This window comes from Canis lupus, chromosome 1, assembly GCF_003254725.2.
Source record: "Canis lupus dingo isolate Sandy chromosome 1, ASM325472v2, whole genome shotgun sequence".
Taxonomy (NCBI): Eukaryota; Metazoa; Chordata; class Mammalia; order Carnivora; family Canidae; genus Canis; species Canis lupus.
Genome location: NC_064243.1, coordinates 87,906,677 through 87,927,153, shown reverse-complemented (window position 1 = coordinate 87,927,153; position 20,477 = coordinate 87,906,677). Strand labels below are relative to the sequence as shown.

General features: G+C 44.5%; 1 protein-coding gene across 7 annotated transcripts in view; it reads right to left on the bottom strand.

Moving 5' to 3' along the window:
• APBA1 (amyloid beta precursor protein binding family A member 1) overlaps positions 1 to 15,961 on the bottom strand; it is a 197,490-nt gene extending 181,529 nt beyond the window's left edge. Inside the window, exon 1 of one of the 7 annotated variants that reach the window (XM_049092181.1) lies at positions 15,752 to 15,961. The gene's annotated coding sequence lies outside the window, so the exon portion shown is untranslated. Of the gene's footprint in view, positions 1 to 15,343; positions 15,368 to 15,751 lie in introns of those variants that run through there. The other 6 variants (XM_049092160.1, XM_049092163.1, XM_049092168.1 and 3 more) reach the window with 6 other exon arrangements.
• Positions 15,962 to 20,477: the final 4,516 nt, after the last annotated feature.

The following is a 20,477-nucleotide window of genomic DNA, read 5'->3' as shown; positions in this document are numbered from 1 at the left end:
TGTTTAGAGCAAAAGGCACTTCTACTGCAAGGGGAATGGGGTGGGAGGGGTGTTTCCTGTGGTCATAATGTGGGCTCTGCAGAAGCAGCCTGTTTGAGTGGGAGAGGTGAGGTTTAAACCTAGACACATTGAACATCACTGCACACTTCCTAGAATGGCTAAAGCTGATCCAATGGTATGCTGCAGGTGCAGGTGAGGAACAACTACAACTCCCATAAACCATCACTGGGAGAAGACATTGGTACAACCACTGTGGAAAACTGTTTGATGACATCTCTAAACCTAAACACACACCTGTCCTATGATATGGCAGCTCCACACCTACAGAAACGAGTACACACGTGCAACCAAATAAATACATAAGAATGTTCACTGTGAAACTACGCAACTGTCCTTCAACAGAAGAATGGACATGTGAGCTCAGTATATTCACACGATGTATTACTCATGACCAGCAAAAAGGAACAGGATATGGACACATACAGCAATATGGATAAATCTCTACTATTGTGCAAAGCAGTCAGACACAAGAGGTTCCACAGTGTATGATTTCATTATATGAAGTTAATAAAAGGTGAAGTTGCTTTATGGTGCTAGAGGTCAGAGTAGTGGTTACCTTGAGGTGCTGGTTAATATTGACTGGGGAGGGACATGAAGGGGTTTAGTGGTAGGGGTGGAAGGCAGGAGGGACAGGTGATGTTCTGTGTCTTGATCCAGTTTTCAGATATATGAAAATCAAACATACTACACTTGAGATTTCTGTTCTTCACTCATGTTCAATTTATTATAGTGCAACTTTTAAAAATCAAAAGTTAGGTAGGAGTTTAGAGTTTTTATTATTACACAGGACTGTATCATGTGATTAAGGAAACTGGATTTAGCTTTTCACCACTTAAGAGTACTTGGAAAATCTAAGGGACCTAAGATTTTCCTCCAATGAGGAAGAAAAGACAAGTCTGTTCGGTGCATAGACAGGAGTCACGCAAGAAGAACTGGAGAGATGGCTGTTATCTGCACAGTACTGAGATGCCTGCCAATAAACCTGTTACACACAGAGGGCAGTTGCTTTAATTCAAGATTCCTTGAACAACAAGATGGTGTTTCTGGAGACTGTCGAAGTTATTACTTAGGTTTAGTGATTGCTAAGATTAACTCTGATGTGATAAGGGAAGCATGGTTCATGCTGACATCAGTTTACTGATCTGTGTTTATCCAAAAATGCTGGGGAAAACAGACATCCCCAACCTTATCCCAAAGATATCAAAATGGCCACTGGCTCACATTATTCAGCGAATGGTTAAAATTGATTATAATTACTGCTTTTAGCTAATATGGCACTTTGCTAGATAATACTTAGATTGGCTAATTCCCAACAATTAGCCTATTTCCAAGAAGTTGCAATAATGTAAATGTTTAAGCATGTGAGTACACACGCGCATCTGCTTCATTCAAAGATTCTACTTTAGGGCAGCCCGGGTAGCTCAGTGGTTTAGTGCCGCCTTCAGCCCAGGACCTCATCCTGGAGACCCAGGACCAAGTCCCATGTTGGGCTCCCTGCATGGAGCCTGCTTCTCTCTCTGCCTATGTCTCTGCCTCTCTCTCTCTCTCGGTGTGTCTCTCATGAATAAATAAATAAAAAATCTTTAAAAAATAAAAAAAGATTCTACTTTAGCTTTTACTTTCAGTGGCTTCTGGTTAAAGGTGGCAGCTTGACCACATAATTTTTATCCCTTTCCTCTTAGGATCCCACTTACAGAGCCAGAAATAAGGTATAAATCCACAAAGAGAATGTAAGTGAGAAGATCCACAAACAAGAGAGTTCAACACATTTCTTTGGAGACCAGATGATAGAATCCTAGCAAAAGATGGGGGTGGAGAAGGATCTAGAAACAGGAGATTCACTGTAACAAACACTTACATCCCAGACCTCTGTTCCATATCACACACATATTACCAGGAGCCAGGAGCTACCCCCCAGGAAAAAGACTGGCATTTGGAGACTCCCTCTTCTCAGTGTCTGCTCTAGGGAGCCCAACCTAAGACCTCTACAAACCCTACCAACTAACACAGACCTCTGGCCAGCTTCAGTGTCATAGCCTGCATATGAAAGGACGATCAATGATAACCAGACATTGCTGGAAACCTCCAGTGGAGAAGGGAGCTGTCCACATAAGCCATGAGATGTAAACAGGCCCACTATAATTGCTCAAGTGGAAGAAAGAGGAAGGGGTGTCTAAGAAAAATTATACTCAGAAAGAAGAAAAGGTAAGATTCACTATGCAAATAACATAACAAACAACACTGCCATCCTCTGCCTTCATACACACAGTCTCTTGACTTCATCAATGAGAGCCTCATTCTCGACAAGAAACTACAGACAGATGGGTCACTACCTCTCCACCACCTCGCGGCTCTCTGCTTAAGCCACCCTGCTACCTGCTGCCACTCGCAGCCCCCTTTGCCTCCATCCACTAAGGGTCATTGGGAAAACAGTCTTTGTACTGCCAGTGAGTAGCATGTTGTGTCTCATTCGGGGCAACTCAGACATAACAGGGAACGAAATTCTGAGCCCCTCAGCCTTCACTCTTCCCCAAACAGGCGTCAAATACCTCACATGACTTAGATGTGATGTACACTTCTAACACCAGCTTAACATTCTGTATTCGAGGCTAGAAAGCATCTACCAGAGCAGGAACAGTCTATGTCAACCTAAAAGCACACTTTATGATTTATTTTACACTGGCCATGGATCTCTTACCCAGGTTACAGAAAATTAATATATTTTGGCACACTAAATAAATGCTTATGAGAAAGCTGGCCTCACAGCTCCTTTCCTTAACAAATCTTATGAAAGGGTACATACTATTAATAATTTTGGTTCTGGGGCAGCCTGGGTGGCTCAGCAGTTTGGCGCAGCCTTTGGCCCAGGGCGTGATCCTGGAGACCCGGGATCAAGTCCCACATCGGGCTCCCTGCATGGAGCCTGCTTCTCCCTCTGCCTGTGTCCCTGCCTCTCTCTCTCTGTCTCTCATGACTGAATAAAAAAAATTAAAAATAATTTTGGTTCCAATTTTCTAAACTATTCTTTTCTTCCTACCCCTTACACACTTACACACACACACACACACACACACATAATTTCTTCACGATAGAACACAGAGTAACATATTCATCATAGAATGCTTGGAAAAATAACACACATGCCCAGGCTGCTATAATTCCACCATCCAGTTTCTGTCCACCTCATTTTAAGAAGAAAATTTTTATTTATATATTTCCTAATTCTTCCACTTTTGGGTCTGTACTTATCAAGAAATAAAATGGGAGCCACGTTCAAGGCTTTGCTGTTCAAAGATGTGCACCATTCCTTGGTACGCATTGGGGACATACAGATGAAAAGATAAAGCACATTCTTTGCAGCTAGATGCAGAGTTCTGGCCCTCGAGTTAAATTTTTGAGAAAGCACAGCAAAAAGCAGGGCTGCTGGCAGCTGGAGGCATAGAAGCTCTTCAGCCTCCAGAGCTCCTAGAGTGATAGAAAGCCCCAGGGACTAAAGCTAAATGTTTGGCCACTCTAGTTATTCTCCAATAAGCCCTTATTATGCTGAAATGTTGATTTTGTCTTGACTGTTTCCCCCTCCTTTCTTCCATGACATTTTTTTTCCTTTTATGGTTAATAGCAGGGGGGAAGAAAAACTTCAAGGCATGAAGTTTAAAGCCCCTGAAATTTAATTACAAAAGTTGACTTAGTTATTCCCAAAAGTTTATTAGAGAATAGGTGGAATTTCTCTTAAAGATAGAAAAATAAGATACATGGAAAAGCAAGGAGATTTTCTCCTTCCCATTTATTCAACAAATATGTACTCAGCATATAGTCCGTGTGTGTGTGTATGTGCATACTATCTACCTGCCATTATCCTTGCCAGTGAGAAAGGAGGTAGAAAAAATATAGGTGGGTGGATATATATTTTGGAAGGGCAAAAGAGTGATGGAATAAAGTAGTCTACACTATGGACTACATTGCTGTAGTCCATAGTGAGCTGTGGTTTCTTGTTAACAAGGGGAACATGTTGTGAGCATTTATGTCAGGAGTCAGCAAACTAGGTTCTGTGGGACAAAGCCAGCCCACCACCTGTTTTTGTACTGCCTAGGAGATGGGAGTGGTTTTTACATTATTTATTTATTTTTAAAGATTTTATTTATTTATTCATGAGCGACACACAGAGAGAGGCAGAGACACAGGCAGAGGGAGAAGCAGGCTCCTCACGGGGAGCCCAATGAGGAACTCATTGGGAACTCAATCCCAGGACCCCAGGATCATGACCTGAGCCAAACGCAGATGCTCAACCACTGAGCCACCCAGGTGTCCCTGGTTTTTACATTTTTAGATGGTCAAAAAAAAATCAAGAAAGGAATCAAAACTTTGTGACATGTGAAAGTGATATAAAATTCAAATTTTGGCAAACATGAATAAAGTTTTATTGGAATACAGCCACACTCGTTGGTTTACACATTATCTATGGCTGCTTTTGCACTGCAACAGCTGAGCTGAGAAGCTGCAACAGAGACCTGTATGGTTCGCAGAACCTATTTACTGTCTGGCGCTATACTGAAAATGCTTGCCAGCCCCTTGTTTAGAGGAGGGAGACATTACTTCTGCTCAAGAGCACGAAGAAGGAAGTGACACATGTACCTTACTTTTCTGTAGCCCTTTATAGCTCATTCGACCCTTCCAGCAGCCCTATGTAGGAAGAGATAAGAAAGGCAGGTTTCATCATTCATTCCCCCTTTTACAGCTGGGGAAACTGAGGCTCAGCCCAATCTAGAGACTTGTTCAATATTGGCAGTTAATCGTTTGAGCCTTTCCATCCCATGGTGCTGAGCCTGGAGAGACCTCATTGGAAGAGCAACACACACACACACACACACACACACACACACACACACACAGCAAGAGCATCATAAAGAAGGGAGACCAGTTGGATGAGGAAGGTGGGGAGGCTACCGCTGGGCCTCAGGACAAATAAGACCAAGAGCAGGAGCTATCTGGGCCCAGGAGTCAGCAAACTAAGTTTCAGGGGACAAATCCAGCCTACTGCCTGGGAGATGGGAATGGTTTTTTATTTTTAGGTGGGAAAAAAAAAGAAAGAAAGAGAGAGAGAGAGAGAGAGAGGGAGGGAGGGAGGGAGGAAGGAAAAGGAAGAAAGAAATCAAAATTTTGTGACATGTAAAAGAGATATGAAATTCTAATTTCAGTCTCTATAAAGAAAGTTTTATCAGAATACAGCCATGCTCATTGGTTTACACATCGCTATAGGGTAAAAGCAGCCTCAGATGGTGTGTGTCCCTGGATCTGAGGCCAGTGCGCCTGTCCTGCCCCGTATTCGCTGACAGAACCTCTAGGAGCCTGAGTCCTATCTGCTGCAAAAATCCCCTCCTGATGAGGTTGTAAAGAGTAAATGAGATCATTATGAGAAGCAAATGAGTTAACTGTGTGTATTACTCAGCACAATGCTCGGCACTTTGCAGTTGTGATGTTACCTGATTGTTGTCATTCACTGGCTGGGGAAGCTGCTGAGCATTTAAAACAGCGGTTGGTACGTACTCATACTAGACAGAGAGCCATATAGGATGCATTCATACCTGAGTGTAACATTAGGTTAGACTTTCATACTATCTAATGCTATGGAAACATTCTATCTGTGAAACAAATTTTAGCTCCTTTAGGACAAGACTTCCCTAGGTATTAGCTCAGGGGGAAAAAAAAATTCTTATACGCTCAAGTTATTTGGAAGAGAATTGGGTGTAAAAACTATTTTCACATCAGGGAAGAAAATATATTAGGTTGCAGTTGAGAATGAAATCATTGAACTCCCGGGGCCTAGGGGCTGTAGCTTGGAAAAGAGGCAGGAAGGGAGAAGGGGAGGAAAGAATTGTAGGGAGAGATTAGGCAGGCTAGTGAGTAATGGGTCCAACGGTGAGGTCAGCACCCAGCAACTGGGCGTGGTCTGCACAGTCCAGGAAAGCCACTAGATTTAAGAATGGATCCATTCATCTGACTCTGCTTTCCATTTTCCACACTAATAATTTCCACTTTCAGAAATAAAATATTTACTGAACAATAAAGTTTCCCTTTAGGACTATTGTGACATTATACACAAACATACCACCCAAGATCCAAATATTCTAACGACCTGAAATATATTTAAAAAACCTCAAACTTCCGACATGAAATTATTTCACACCATAAGAAAATAAGCACTCTTGTTGATGGATGCGATACAACAGAACAGTGTTTTTTGAATTGTATGTCAGAGCCCATTAGTGCTGAAATCAGTTTAATGGGCTGCCAACCATATGGAATAGAATAGAACAAAACAGAAAATATCTGAGTGTATTACACATAATAAAGGACAAGTGCTGTTGAGTGTAACTTCTGTTCCAGTGATATGTTTGTGTGTATGTGTGTGTGTGTGTGTTTACATTCACTCATCTATATTGCTGAGTTATGGTGTAAACTGTATTCTCACTAGAGGTCACGTCCAAACAATTTTAAAGGCACCAAAGCAGAGTGTGATCCACTTTAGGAAAGCCAGGTATAGGGACACCTGGGTGGCTCAGTGATTGGGTGTCTGTGTTCGGCTCAGGTCATGATCCCAGGGTCCTGGGATCGATTCCTGCATCGAGCTCCCTGCAGGGAGCCTGCTTCTCCCTCTGCCTATGTCTCTGCCTCTGTGTGTCTCATGAATAAATAAATAAAATCTTAAAAAAAAAAGAGAGGGAGAGAGAGAAGTCCAATATAAGAATCCTAATTCACTGGACAGCCACATGAAGGGTTTAATTATTTCTGCGGAGTGGGATTTCTTTCAGTGAAAAACTCTTCCCCTGCATTTAAAACATGCTACAATTTACAGGGAAAAAATGTATGCAGAGCTTGTCAAGTACGCCTCATCTTTAAAATGAGGTGTACCTGTTAATGAACACCGAACTGATCTCAAGATACAGAATTTATAAGAAATCAGAAACGAAAAAAAAAAAAAGAAATCAGAAACGTAAATGATTACATTGTTCAGAATGATAACGGATCAACTCCTTTATAAAATTAATAGTTACTATATTTTTCACACTAGGTAATTCATCATGAAGCAGAAGAGAAGGGGGCTAGAGAGAAAATTTAGTGGATGGGGATGGTTTTACCACCACCAAAAATTAGATTTTGGAAAAGGAAAGTCACCTTATGTTTGACTCCACAGAAAGCTCCCACCTTTTGATGTATTCTCTCAATTCCTTTCTTGTGAATGCCCCAAAGTAAAGAGCCCATTATCTCCAAGATAATAGGAGCTAAAATCAAGCAATTCATTAATACTGGATGTGATGGCAACCGATTTTAAAGGGAGAGACCATATCAAAAACATTTTATCCCATAAGCCTGAAAATTCCATGAAAAGGAAGTGGAGGGGTTCAGAAGTTACTTGACAACTATCTGGGGGAGATAGCCTGAAATTACTGCCATCGAAACTAGGTAAGGATGCTTCTGGAGGTCATATGATTGAAAAAAGGATGGATGGATGGATGCACGCATGCATCCAAAAGGAGGCCAAGATTTTAATACAAATTTAAATAAATATTACTTCACAGTTGCCTGTATTGGAAGTCCTTATACAAGTCACTCAGAGGGGCTGGGTTGTAGAGATCATGAATATACACCTATAGGAAGAAAGGAAAAAACTACTGTTCTTATGTTATCTAAGTGGGCACACAGGGCTTCTGATAAAGCTTGTAATGGCAGCATCACTTGAGAAGTACTATATTTCAAACCAGTTAGATAGAAATTAATATGCCAAATGTGTCTTATGATGAAAAAAAACTCTAAAGAAGCATGTGAAACATTTGAATAAATGATTTTATACAATGTGAGAATAGAAGGATGTTGTATTTCCTAAATTATCAATTTTATATAATGTGGTTTTATTTATTTTTTTTTAATTTTTATTTATTTATGATAGTCACAGAGAGAGAAAGAGAGAGAGGCAGAGACATAGGCAGAGGGAGAAGCAGGCTCCATGCACCGGGAGCCTGATGTGGGATTCGATCCCGGGTCTCCAGGATCGCGCCCTGGGCCAAAGGCAGGCGCCAAACCGCTGCGCCACCCAGGGATCCCTATAATGTGGTTTTAAATATATGCAAATAAGTTAATAGATTGAATACAAGTAGACATTCCACTCTCTATTCGTATCCCTAAAATGTGTGTTTTCAAGTTGAGATAAGGCCTTTTTTAAAACCATCTCATGGAAAAAAAAAAAAAAAACATCTCATGGAACATTAGGGACTACCTTATAATCGAGGGTACCTTATACTTGGGCATATAGGGTAAACTGCATCCCAGATAACTGAGGCTCTTCATTGCCGGCTCCGGAACGAACTAGACTGCAGATAGGTATGCAATACATTAAAATCCCTCAATTAAACACCAATAACTGCTATCAAACCAATTTTTATCTGTTAAAAATTATTTATGGTACTATGCTCCATGTGGAATGGAGGATGTGATGCCCTTTCTTGCATCCCCTCAGCGTACTTTGGGGTTCCCGCACAGCTCTGATGGACACTTCCCATGCACACTGACAGATTCCCGCATCCAGCCCACTCTTCCTTCTGCTTATCTACCCAAGGGCTTTATCTCGTGCCTCCGGAGCTTGCCCAGGCTATTAATGGCAGCCCTGACGTGCTGGGGATTTAGTGACTCTGGTATTAAATGATGACTAAACATCCCAATTTCCCCACCACTTAGTAGACAACCATAAAGTGCATCTGACACTGTACCAGCAGCACCAAGCCTCTACTGCTCACAATGGTAAGCTGCTCATCAGCCCACCTCATTGTACTGGCTTGCTTTGCTTCCTGGTATCATTTTCTCTACTCTCACTTATGCTTCTTGGGATCACCTTCCCTCAAAAAACTACCTGTACCCAAATCATTGTCTCAGGCCCTGCATGCATGTACTTCAGCTCCTGGTGGTAATTCTGTGCCCTCTTTGAAAACCAGCTGTCTGCAAGAGTCAAGGTGAAAGAGCTTTACTTTCATTCTTTATACCGGGACTACTTACATCTTTGGCAATGTCTCATCCATTCCTTTCCATAAGCACTTGATCCCTTACTCACGCACAAGAGTTTTGTTGTGTGCTATAGGGTATGCCCAGGTGAACAAAACATAGTTCAAGCCTCAAGGACTATAGACGTGAGAATGGGACATGAAATATGCAGGAAGAAAAGAAACCCTAGATTCAGACTGTGGAAGAGCCACATGGCAGTTCCCAGAGAGGAACAACTTTCAGCTGACTAGAATTTTTTTTTAAGATTTTATTTATTTATTCATGAGAGACACAGAGAGACTGGTAGAGACATAGGCAGAGAGAGAAGCGGGACTCAATCCCAGGATCCTGGGATCAGGACCTGAGCCAAAGGCATATGCTCAACCACTGAGTCACCCAGGTGCCCCTAGCTGATGAGAATTTCATCCCTACCCCGATAGAACCTGTTCTCTCAAGTTTTCTAACATCAATGTTTGCTTGAGGACATTCATCCTTCTACAAACTCAGCATTGATTGACACACAGATCAGCCCAAACATGGAACCTAGTGACACGGCCTTATGGGTAACTGATGAAATGTTGAAAAGCAAGGCATCACATTCTCCATAAGTGTCCATGAAGGATCCCCAAGTGACCGCTCCATCTATGGGGAACGACAGGACATGGCCTGATGAAGGACGGAGACCCATGAGGCTTCCCTGCTGTTCCTTCATCATGCCAAGCACATTCCCACCTCACACCTTTAGCTCTTGATATTCTGCCTACAAGGCCCTTCCCCTAAATATCTGTGTGGGATATTCCTTCACCTCATTAAACTCTCCTTGCTCAAGGCCTTCCGTGAACACCCTTTATAAAAATAATAGCACCCTCTACTTTGTCTCACTCTATTGTCTTCCCTGCTCTATTCTTCATGGCCCTTACCACCCCCTGACATATTATATATTTATTTATTTCTTAATCTCCTCCCACTAAAAGGTCAGTGACAAGTAGGAAGTTGTCTCCTTTGCTGGATCCCTTGCACCTGGAATAGTGTCTGGTCTAGAGGAGGCACTTAGTGAAGGTCTGCTGAAGGTTCATCATAAGAACCTCAAAATCATCACTCACCACGCTTGAAGTGCTATAAACTCGTCTGGAATCGTGACAGCCCCATAATTCAAGGGTCTAAAGGATACATGATTATTTTATTAAAAAAGAAAGTTTTATAAAAACAATTTTTTTTAGAACTTCAACATATTTAGCAGGTATGAGTAAATAAAATTGTTTTAATTCTATCATAAACATGTATAGGTCATGGAATGCAACTCGTTCAATGTCTATGGTGTAAATAAGAAAGAAATCCTGATATTTTAAACCTTGGAACTAGGGATCCCTGGGTGGCGCAGTGGTTTAGCGCCTGCCTTTGGCCCAGGGCGCGATCCTGGAGACCCGGGATCGAATCCCACGTCAGGCTCCCGGTGCATGGAGCCTGCTTCTCCCTCTGCCTGTGTCTCTGCCTCTCTCTCTCTCTCTCTCTGTGACTATCATAAAATAAATAAAAATTAAAAAAAAAAAATTTAAACCTTGGAACTATAGCTAGCTTACTAAAAAATAAATTTATTCATATATTCATGTGACAAATATTTATTGAGTGCTTATGATGAGTATGGTGTTGGATGAGGTGCTATATTTGATTTTTCTTTTGAAAAATCGACTTCACACTTCTCTGTAAAGCCATATCCTGCTGTTATAGACAGAGAAAACTCATCTTTCTGAAAACGCTTATGTTTTTTTTCATTATTTTACTATATGCTTTATTGATTTAAGTCAGCAATCCCTCAGAGAGAATAGTCACAGAAAATACTTTGGGTGGAGGTTTTTATTCAGCTAATTTTAAAGGTAAACATTTTTCTCTTTTCATTGAGTTTAAGGGAAAGAGGAACCACTGTATTAAACAACATTAAATGTTCACTATTAAAAAATTATATAAGTAGTTTTCGAACTCTGCTTATATAGGGCTAATTGGTTCCACTATAAATTCATGCTCTCCAAATGCAGCAGGCCTTCAAGTTGAATGGTAATCTTTTATTCGTCCCTAACTGACTCAATTGTTACATTTCCACAAGGCATACCCAAGTCATTATTCTATTGGTGGTTTCAACCTACCCACTTGTCCTTTGACTTTATTTAGAAGATGATGGTCAAATTATTCTCTCTACCTCAAAAACCCCATGCTTTTGTCTCAAGAGTCCTTCCCACGCCTTCTTGAAGATTGATTCTATCAGTTAAGATTCTTTCTTACTTTCTCAATCTCTTCCTTTCTATGGATTCTTCTCCCGTGATAAGTGGGCTTGAGTCTTATGCTAAAAAGATGACTTTATAGTATGCCATTTCTTTGATGCATCAAACTCTTTCCTCCTTTGCCACCCAATTTACTTAAAAGGAAATCTATCTTCATTGCTTTCCACGTGCATCATCCCTGACTCTTTAACCCCTCCCTAGCAGCCTGGCCACCACTTCCACTTACCTCAAAGATAATTAAGGAAAGCCAGGAATCAAGTCCAGTGGCTTTTCCCTTGTTGTATCCTCAGCCCTATGGGATGTACGAATGATGTGTTAATGGTGGTGGCTCTCTCACCTTTCCCAGCTGCCAGGACACCACACGACTTCCACCATTTTGCTCCAGCTTCCCCTGGTTTAATTTTGTGTTTATCCTCTTCTTTCTCTTCTCCCCTCCAACATATAGACATGCCCTGAGGATCTTTACCCTTACCTTTTGCTTTGTTTCGCTCTGTTTTCTCTATTGGCCGTTTCTGAGACAACAAAATCACTCCCAAGTAGAGGACTCACAAATCTCTTTTTGTAGCTTTAACTTCTCTCTGGAAAAGTTAGCCTTGTATTCTAGTCCCTTTTTTTGGACCAATCTGTCATGCCCAGAATGAAACCTATTTTTTTTTCTCCTCTTCCTCATCCTGCTCTGAACCTCCTCTCTGACAAGGACCCAAATAGTGTCTCAGCTGAGCCCAACAGGGACATCTTTTTTTTAAGATTTTATTTATTTATTTAAGGGGGAAGTAGGGGAGTATGAGTCTGGGGGAGGGGCAGAGGAAGAGGAGAAGCAGTCTCCTCACTGAGCAGGAAGCCTGACACGGGGCTTGATCCCAGGACCCGGGGACCATGACCTGAGCTGAAGGCAGATGGTTAACCTACTGGGCCACCCAGGTGCCCCAGCAGGGACTTCTCTGCTCAGCATTTAAATTATGCCTATCTCAGTCCCTGAGTCTGTCTCTTCCCCTCATTCTCACTGTCTCATTTCCTCTTACCCCTAATTTGATGATGGACTCTACCTGGTCTCCCTATAACCAGTCTTTTCTCATTGTACTATGTCCAGCAAAACGCTACAAGATTATTGCCCTAAAGCACAATTCTGATCCTGTCAACCGTCTTCCTCAGAAACCTAACATAACTCCCTGGTACTTACTGAATGAGATCTGTATACAAGGTGCTCCATAACCTTGAACCTCTCTTTCTCACTTTACCCCTCATTATAGCCCTTGGCATTTCCTGTGGAATTCCAAAGCACACCATTCTTTCTGCAAGCACACATCTTCCCATCACCAAGTCTCTGCTACTCACTCCTTTTCACAGATGCCTTTCCTTCCCTGCCAGCCCAAATGCCACCTGTATAAATCCCAGCTCAAATGCGACCTCTTCCATGTAACCTTCCCCAACTCTTTTACTGGCAGCCATTGTTTTATCTTATGAACACCTACAGGAATGAAGGAACACAGTTTTTTGGGCAATGAAGCCATTTTGCACCATTTTTATAGTCAGCTACCTGTACGCCCTGTCTTTCCTTCCAGGACATGAATTTCCTCTAGGCAGGATCTAAGTCTCCTTATTCTTCACATCTCTGGTCCTCCCAATCTCCCAAACTCCATCCAAAGGTACACAGAGACCAAGATGTCGTAGGTCAATTAAATATTTGTAAGTTAATGATTATAACCCTAAGGGTTAACTTTGGCCTCTAGTCCTTACAATTCTCTCAGTTTTAGCAACAATTACTTTTTCCTTGTAGGATACAAGTCCTATCTCCCCATAGTACCACAGTATATTCCTTTTGGCTCCACAGGCCAATTTTCAAATGTCTTTTACTTCCAAGTTTTCTGAAAAACTAACTTCTCTAACAGACCCAATAATGGAAAAGCATTAATGGCGCTTTAACTGAAGAACATGCATCCACACAAAACAAACGGTTTGCTGTCGGCTACAGCAAAAGGTACAACTGCTTACCAGAGTGAATTATAGGAGTCAAGCTTGTATTATGAAACTTACCAGTCCAATCTCTGGAAAAGCCAGGCACTATATTTTTTAAATCATCACATTTACAATGGAAATGAAATCACTAATTCCTGAGTCATCAACTGTGTTGTATAATTACTCTTCTTCTAAACAATGTATTTACCTTGTCAATTTCTAATATTCTTAAACTTTCCTGTAAGACATTTACATCTCTGGATTTTACTTACAAATATAAAGACAACTTAAAGAAAAAAAAACACAGAACCTCTTTGAATGCTTTTTAAATTCCATAAGCACTTTTCTCAGAAAGACATTGGCAGAAATAATATGGAGTAAAGAACTGAGATTCAAAATTCATTTTTATAAATCTATCCTTAAATCTTGGAGGAGATCCAACAACCTCACATTAAAATTTTAGAAGGCTTGACTGAAGGACGTGGGGAAATTTAACGTTCACAGTTTCAAGAGCACCTGGTCTATATATCACCATTAATTAAGAGAAGATAAACAGGAAGAAAAAAAAACATATGTGCACAGCACTAGTTTCATTATTTTCAATGTAACAACAATATCATGCAACCTTTGACAAAACAAAACAAATTTTTTTTACGATAGAAAAAGAGAAAGAACCGTCTGAGGCCAACGTGTTACATATTTACTTGAATAGCCATGACTGCTTACAGGCTTTTCAAAGAGGATCGGAGCAGCCAGTTTGGATTCTGACAGCAATGCAGCAGAATTTAAGGTGTGATTTAAATATGTTCTAAGCAGGTTAATCTAGTCACACAACATGTTAATAAAGAAGTATCAGGATATTAAAGTGTAGAGGAGCATTCCTTCTTACAAATACCGCAGGAGAAATACAGTCGATGGGGAGTCAAACTGCAGTGGACACACACACATACACACACACACACACACACACACACACGAATATGCTCTCTCTCTATCTTTACCCAACCCCACATAAGCCTATCTTTATCACGCAGAGACAGTTAAACAGCTATAGACTCTGGATGCAATTCTGTGTCCTGGCTCCCACTGGATGACTTATTGCCAGCCTGACATTTTTCAAATTCTCTATTATCAGGCTACATTGGCTAGGAAAGCAGACTTCACCAACCCAGGACCCCATCTCCGATGGGTCTTAGGAGATTTCAGTTCGTGAATGATATATGGCACCACCTAGCCATTGTGAGAACTGGAAGAGCGGATGACACCAGCAGTTGAAATAAAGTATCCCTTTTCCTTAGGAAAACGCCCTGCCTGTGCGTGACGCTGACCAAGGGGGTACGAAACATCTGCCAGAACGATCTTTTTCTTCTTCTTCTTCAATACTCCCCCTGTCCCCATCTTTCTACAGACAGTTCCGGAGTTCATTCTACAAGAACCAACATAAGGATCAGCCATTCTTCAGCCGTAAGGTTTTCAGTGTTGGAATGTGGAAGGAGAAGGTCTAGTTGACATTCAAAGTTGTGGGGACGGAGAGATGAATGTGGCCATTAAGGTCAGACAAGAGATAAACAATAGAAACTGCAGAGTCAGAGCATCTGAGACCCTTACGGGGCCGAGGAGAGAAGTGTCACAGGATAGAAGCTCCTTTCAAATCCAGGGAGGCTCGCGAGCCCAGAAGGGGTAACCATCGTCCTATTTCCCTGCCTTGCGCCCAAAACCACATGCACACTTCCACGTCCCCATGTCGAGAAGCCAGAGAAAGGGGAAGCGAGAATCCCACCCTCACACAAGAGCAGAACAGACTGTACTCAGAGTTGCAGGGTCAGAACAACAAACACTGTCCCACAGTCAGCGGGTGGCAGCAAGTCAGGGCACCTGCACATCTCTGGGTTGGGAGCGCAGTTAGGGGGAGCGTGGAGGCAATCACACGAGTACACACACACACACACACACACACACACTCACACGCATGGGATCTTACAAATCGGCACCTACCCCACCGCCTGTCTGCACACACATACCAAGTGCATCCTGCCCACCCCATCGTTGCCATCACCACACTCTTCCTCCGGGAGAGTCAGCCAAGGGATGAGAGATCCTAGCGGGGATTCCTGGAAATGTCATTCTCCAGCACCTACGGTCCGCCACCCCCACCCCCTGGGCCGTACCTTTTACACACACACACACACACACACACACACGCACACAGGCGCGCGCTGCTTCCAGGACCGCCGTCAGGCACGCCCGCCGCCTCCCGAGCCCCGCATCTCCGCGCGCACCGGACCCCGGCGTCCCCGCTTCGGCGCCCCTTCCCCCGCCGGGCTGGCTCCAGGCTCGAGGCGCTGCCCCCGGACGCCGCCGGCTGTCCCCGTCATCCGCACTATTGTTCCCGCAGCCCCTCTGCGGCCGGGGCACCCCCACTCACGCACCCCTCGGCGGCGGCACCTTGCCTGACAGCTGGGTCCGCGGGCCCGCGGGAGCAGGCGGCGCTAGTGACAGCGCGGGGGCCAAGCCTGGGAATGACGCTCCGCTCCAGCCGCTCCGACCTCCAGCGCCACCATCTTCTCCCGCCGCCGCCGCCGCCGCCGCCGCCGCCGGCCCGCAGCCGCCCGCGCCCAGCTCCGGCTCCGGCTCCGGCTCCGGCTCGGGCTCGGGCTCGGCAGCGCCGCTCGGGCCCCTCCGGTCGGCGGCCCCACCCCCTGCCGCCCGCCCGCCAGCCCCTCCCTCGTGACGCGCGCCGGGGCCGAGCCGAGCCGGGCCGGCCTGCGCGGGAGGGCGCCCGGGGGAGCGCGCGCGCACAGCCGCCGCTAGTAGCGCCCCGGCCTCCCACGCCCACCCGCGCACGCGCCGCGCGAGCCCGGGGCGGGGGGCGGCGGGCGGCGGGCGGCGGCCCCGGCGTGGGTGGCTCGGGCGGGCGGGCGGGCGGGGGGGCGGGCGTGCGCCGCGGGGGCGCCTCCCGCCGCCGGTCCAGGCTCCGCCAGCGCGCGGGCCGGGCGCACGGGGCCTGCCGGGGACGCGCCCCCCACCCCGGCGGCCGCCTCGGGGCCCGCTGCGGCGGGTGCTCTTTGCTTAGTTACTCCGGAGCTTTCCCGCGTCCCGGCCCGGGCTCGCCGCCTGCGCTTCTCGGCCCGCCGGGGCTGCGGGGCGCGCGGCCGGGCCGCGTCTGCGCCGCTAGGGGGCGAGCCTGTCGGCTTCGCGGGGGGCTAACTGCCCGGTGCTGGGGCCCGGCGACAAGCCCCCGCCTGACGCTGCCGGCAAGCGCCCGGCTGCGCGTCCTGCCCCTTCTCCACCCTGCGGGTCAGAACTTGTAGTGTTAGCGCAGGTGGCCCCAGGGCGTCGGCCCCAGAGGCGGCTGCGAGGGAGGGGACCTTGGCAGCGGGGAGCAGGTGGCGGGTGCTGCGCGTTAATGGAAAGCGGTGGGCGGGACAGGCCCCGGGAGACCCGGGTCCTGGCGCCAGCCTCACCTGTAATTGGCGGAACAGCACGAACCGAGCCATTCCCCCCCACCCCCCCTCTTCGGGACACATCGCTCAGTAATAATGTGTTTGCACAGTGCCTTAGGATTTGCAAAGCCTTTTTCATACACATTCTCATCTAGTAAAATGGAGATGAGCCTTGATGCTCCAGATCCCTGGGGAAAAGGATCTCTTGCCACACCGTGCTTCCGTATTATTTTAAGCACAATGCCTGGAGAAAAATCGGGGGGGGGGGGGGGGGCGTAGGCTGAAGCATTCCTGGAATCGTGTATTTTAGCTTTAAAATTCATGTGAATTCTGCGTTCTACTCCATAATGAATCTTTTTTTTTTTTTGCTTTAATAAAGAAAATAATAGCTTCTTGCTTCCCAAAAAGATCTTGTGGTGAAATTGAAATATTTACCGGGAAAAATGTATCATGCTTGTCCTTTGACATTACCTACTCTTCTTTTTCTTTTACAGTAAATATTTATTCTGCATGTATTGCAGCCTTGGGCTTTGTTCTCCCAGAGCTCGCAGCACCCTGGAGGAAACCGGTATCAAACAATCAGACTCATGATTAAATGCTACTGTGATCAGTTCTCAAATGCAAAGGTGCTAAGGGTTCACAAAGAAACCTAATCTAGACTCCGGGATTGAGTAAAGCTTCCCAAGGAAATGCCCTTTCAGTTTGGCCAGGAGAGGCAGCAGTGAGACACTTCCAGGTGGAAGAAAGTGTGCAGAAGCAGCCTCAGCAGGTGGGGTTGGAGTGGAGGGGATGTGACACGGGTTGGAGACGCAGGAAGCAGGCCAGAACCTGCAGGACCTTCTGGGCCATTTTAAGTAAGGATTTTATTTTATGAGCCTTGGAAGGTCACTGAACGGCTGTAAGGGTTGGGAGTGGGTGGCCGTGATGTCATTTCATTTCCTGAGAGGTTGGTGAGGTAACAGCGTGAGCAACTGACTCTTGGAGGGTCAGGGTCCAGGCCTGACCTCTTAACACATCCCTGCTTATGCTTCTTGGTGAATGTTGAGGGTTTTCAGTTTCTATACCACAGGTTGCTTTCATACATACTAGCTTTGCGGGGGTCGGGTGGGGGGGCTTTCAAAGTGCTTGTCTGTAATAGTATTTTGTTAACTTTCAACCTGCTACGGTTTTAGGAAGGAAACTATGCTTGTTAGAATTTCAGGCTAAGTAAGGGGATGTAGGTTCTGAGGGAGAAATTCTTCCTATGCATAGGCTTGTTGCCACTTGGTTTGTTGTCTCGGAGATCTTTCTGCTTATTTTCTACTTTTGTGTCGTGTTTCCAGGGAGGCAGGGTTCCTTGATGCATGAACGAGAAATACCATCCCCTCAAATCTTGCATCACAGGATTTTTGTGCAAATTAAAGAAAGTGTGTAAATTACTTTGCAAAGCCTTAAGTGCCATATGAATGAAAGTAATAATTGTTATAATGGCTGCTTAGAGACCTTCAAAACTAATTAGTTACCAAATATATTAATATTTAGGAAACACTCCTTCCTCCACCTTCCCACAAAAGATACAAATATACCTATTTCTTACAGACAATGCAAATCATTGCCATAAGTGCTCATGCTTTGGGCCTTGGCTGTCACGAAGCCAAATTTGCAGGTCATTGTAGGAAATGAGGGGATCCACAGGGCATTCATAGCCATGTCTTGCCTCTTCCTTTGGTTTTATCTTCTATTTATAGTTTTCCTGGGCCTGCTTTATTGGTATTTTCCTAATTTATTATAGGTATTCTTATAAGCCACTTCAAATATGTGTATTCACCTACTTTTAATGAGGGTTTTCAATGTTTCAGAAGGTGGTATATAAAACAATGGCAACCTGCCAGCCATTGTAGCAGGTAACTGTACTGTAGACACTGTGTCAAGTGACTTGGGTTCAAATTAAAGCCTTGATCAGCATTGCATGTGGATCAAAAGTCTCTGTGCAGGGACGCCTGGGTGGCTCAGAGGTTGAGCATCTGCCTTCGGCTTAGGGTGTGATCCCATGGTCCCGGGATCGAGTCCTGCATTGGGCTCCCTGTGTGGAGCCTGCTTCTCCCTCTGCCTATGTCTCTGCCTGCCTCTCTCTCTGTGTCTCTTTAAAATAAAATCTTAAAAAAAAAAAAAGTCTCTGTGCATACCAGTGTAGAGCCTTGTATTACAGGCAAATTCGTTTGTCCCCCACTGGTTCATAGATAATTTTCTTTAGTGTGATTTCTGAGTTCCCAAACTCCCATAAGCCCGCCCTGTACCAAGCACTGTTTGTCACTTGGTCAGAGGGCAGAGATCCATGAACTTTTATTCATTTAGGCTTCTTTTTATTGGCAAAGAACTGAAGATTCCAGGATTCACTAAATCATTCAAACCTCACAAGAGTATGACCATGTCTTTCAGCCTTTGGTTTGATTCTGCACAGCCACAAACTGGATATGTCTCTTCTGGTAGCCGTAGATACTTTCTTTGATTTCAAGTTCTTTAGTGATTACCTTCTTTCTTTCTTAGTTCTTGAGTTTAAGTTTTAGGAGCTGGGGGTGTATATAGAACAAACACTCATCAACCTTCAGGTAAAAGTTTTTTTTCTGGGATCCCTGGGTGGCGCAGCTGTTTGGCGCCTGCCTTTGGCCCAGGGCGTGATCCTGGAGACCCTGGATCGAATCCCACATTGGGCTCCTGGTGCATGGAGCCTGCTTCTTCCTCTGCCTGTGTCTCTGCCCCTCTCTCTCTCTCTCTCTCTCTCTCTCTCTCTCTCTCGATGACTATCATAAATAAATAAAAATTAAAAAAAATTTTTTTAAAAAAAGGTTTTTTTCTTAAGGATTTTAAGAGTTTATTTATTTGAGAGGGAGAGAGGGCAGGGAGAGGGCAGAAGGAGAAGGAGAGAGAGAATCTCAAGCAGACTCCACATCCAACATGGAGCCCAAGTTGGGGCTTGATCCCATGACCCTGAGATCATGACCTGAGCCAAAATCAAGAGTCGGACACTTAACCAACATGCCTTTCTTGAGGATTTTAGTTCTGTTGACATTTGATAATTCAGAGAACTTTCTTATCCACAGAATAGTCCTATTTTGTCACAGAATTGTAAACATATGAACACAATGAACAATTTTGAATTATACATACCCTAAACTTTAATACATTTCCTTTTATATGCTGATTCTTGTTTCACCAGCTTTTCCTCTGGACGTAAATTCTCTCTTAGCTCCAAATAAGCCCCCTTCTTTTCCTTTCTGTTCCCCAAACAGGTCAGGCTTCCTCTTCATTTTTCTTGAATCACATTCACTGTGACCTTGAATGATCTCAACTAGAATTGTGTACTATGGCTATGTTTATGTGATGCAGTGTGGTGCACCAGAAGATACTCTGGTGCCACATATAGTAATTCTAACTCTGAAAATGAAATTTCTGAATGAAGAGTGTCATGGGAATGTATTGTCTCTTTTAAGTGGTTATATGCCTAGCTCTGAACCGACCTCCACAGCCAAAGGCATGGCTCCCACTCCTGGAGCTAGATCAGTCCTCCTCAAACCACATGGCTGATGGAGGAGACAGCAGGACCTAGGGACCTCACAGAGCAGGAAATGGACAGAGGCAAAGGAAAACATCAACTAACCAGTTTATCTCAGGCTTCTAATAGTGGAAGATGAGACGCCTTAACCTAAATACATAGAAATAAGGGAATTGATAC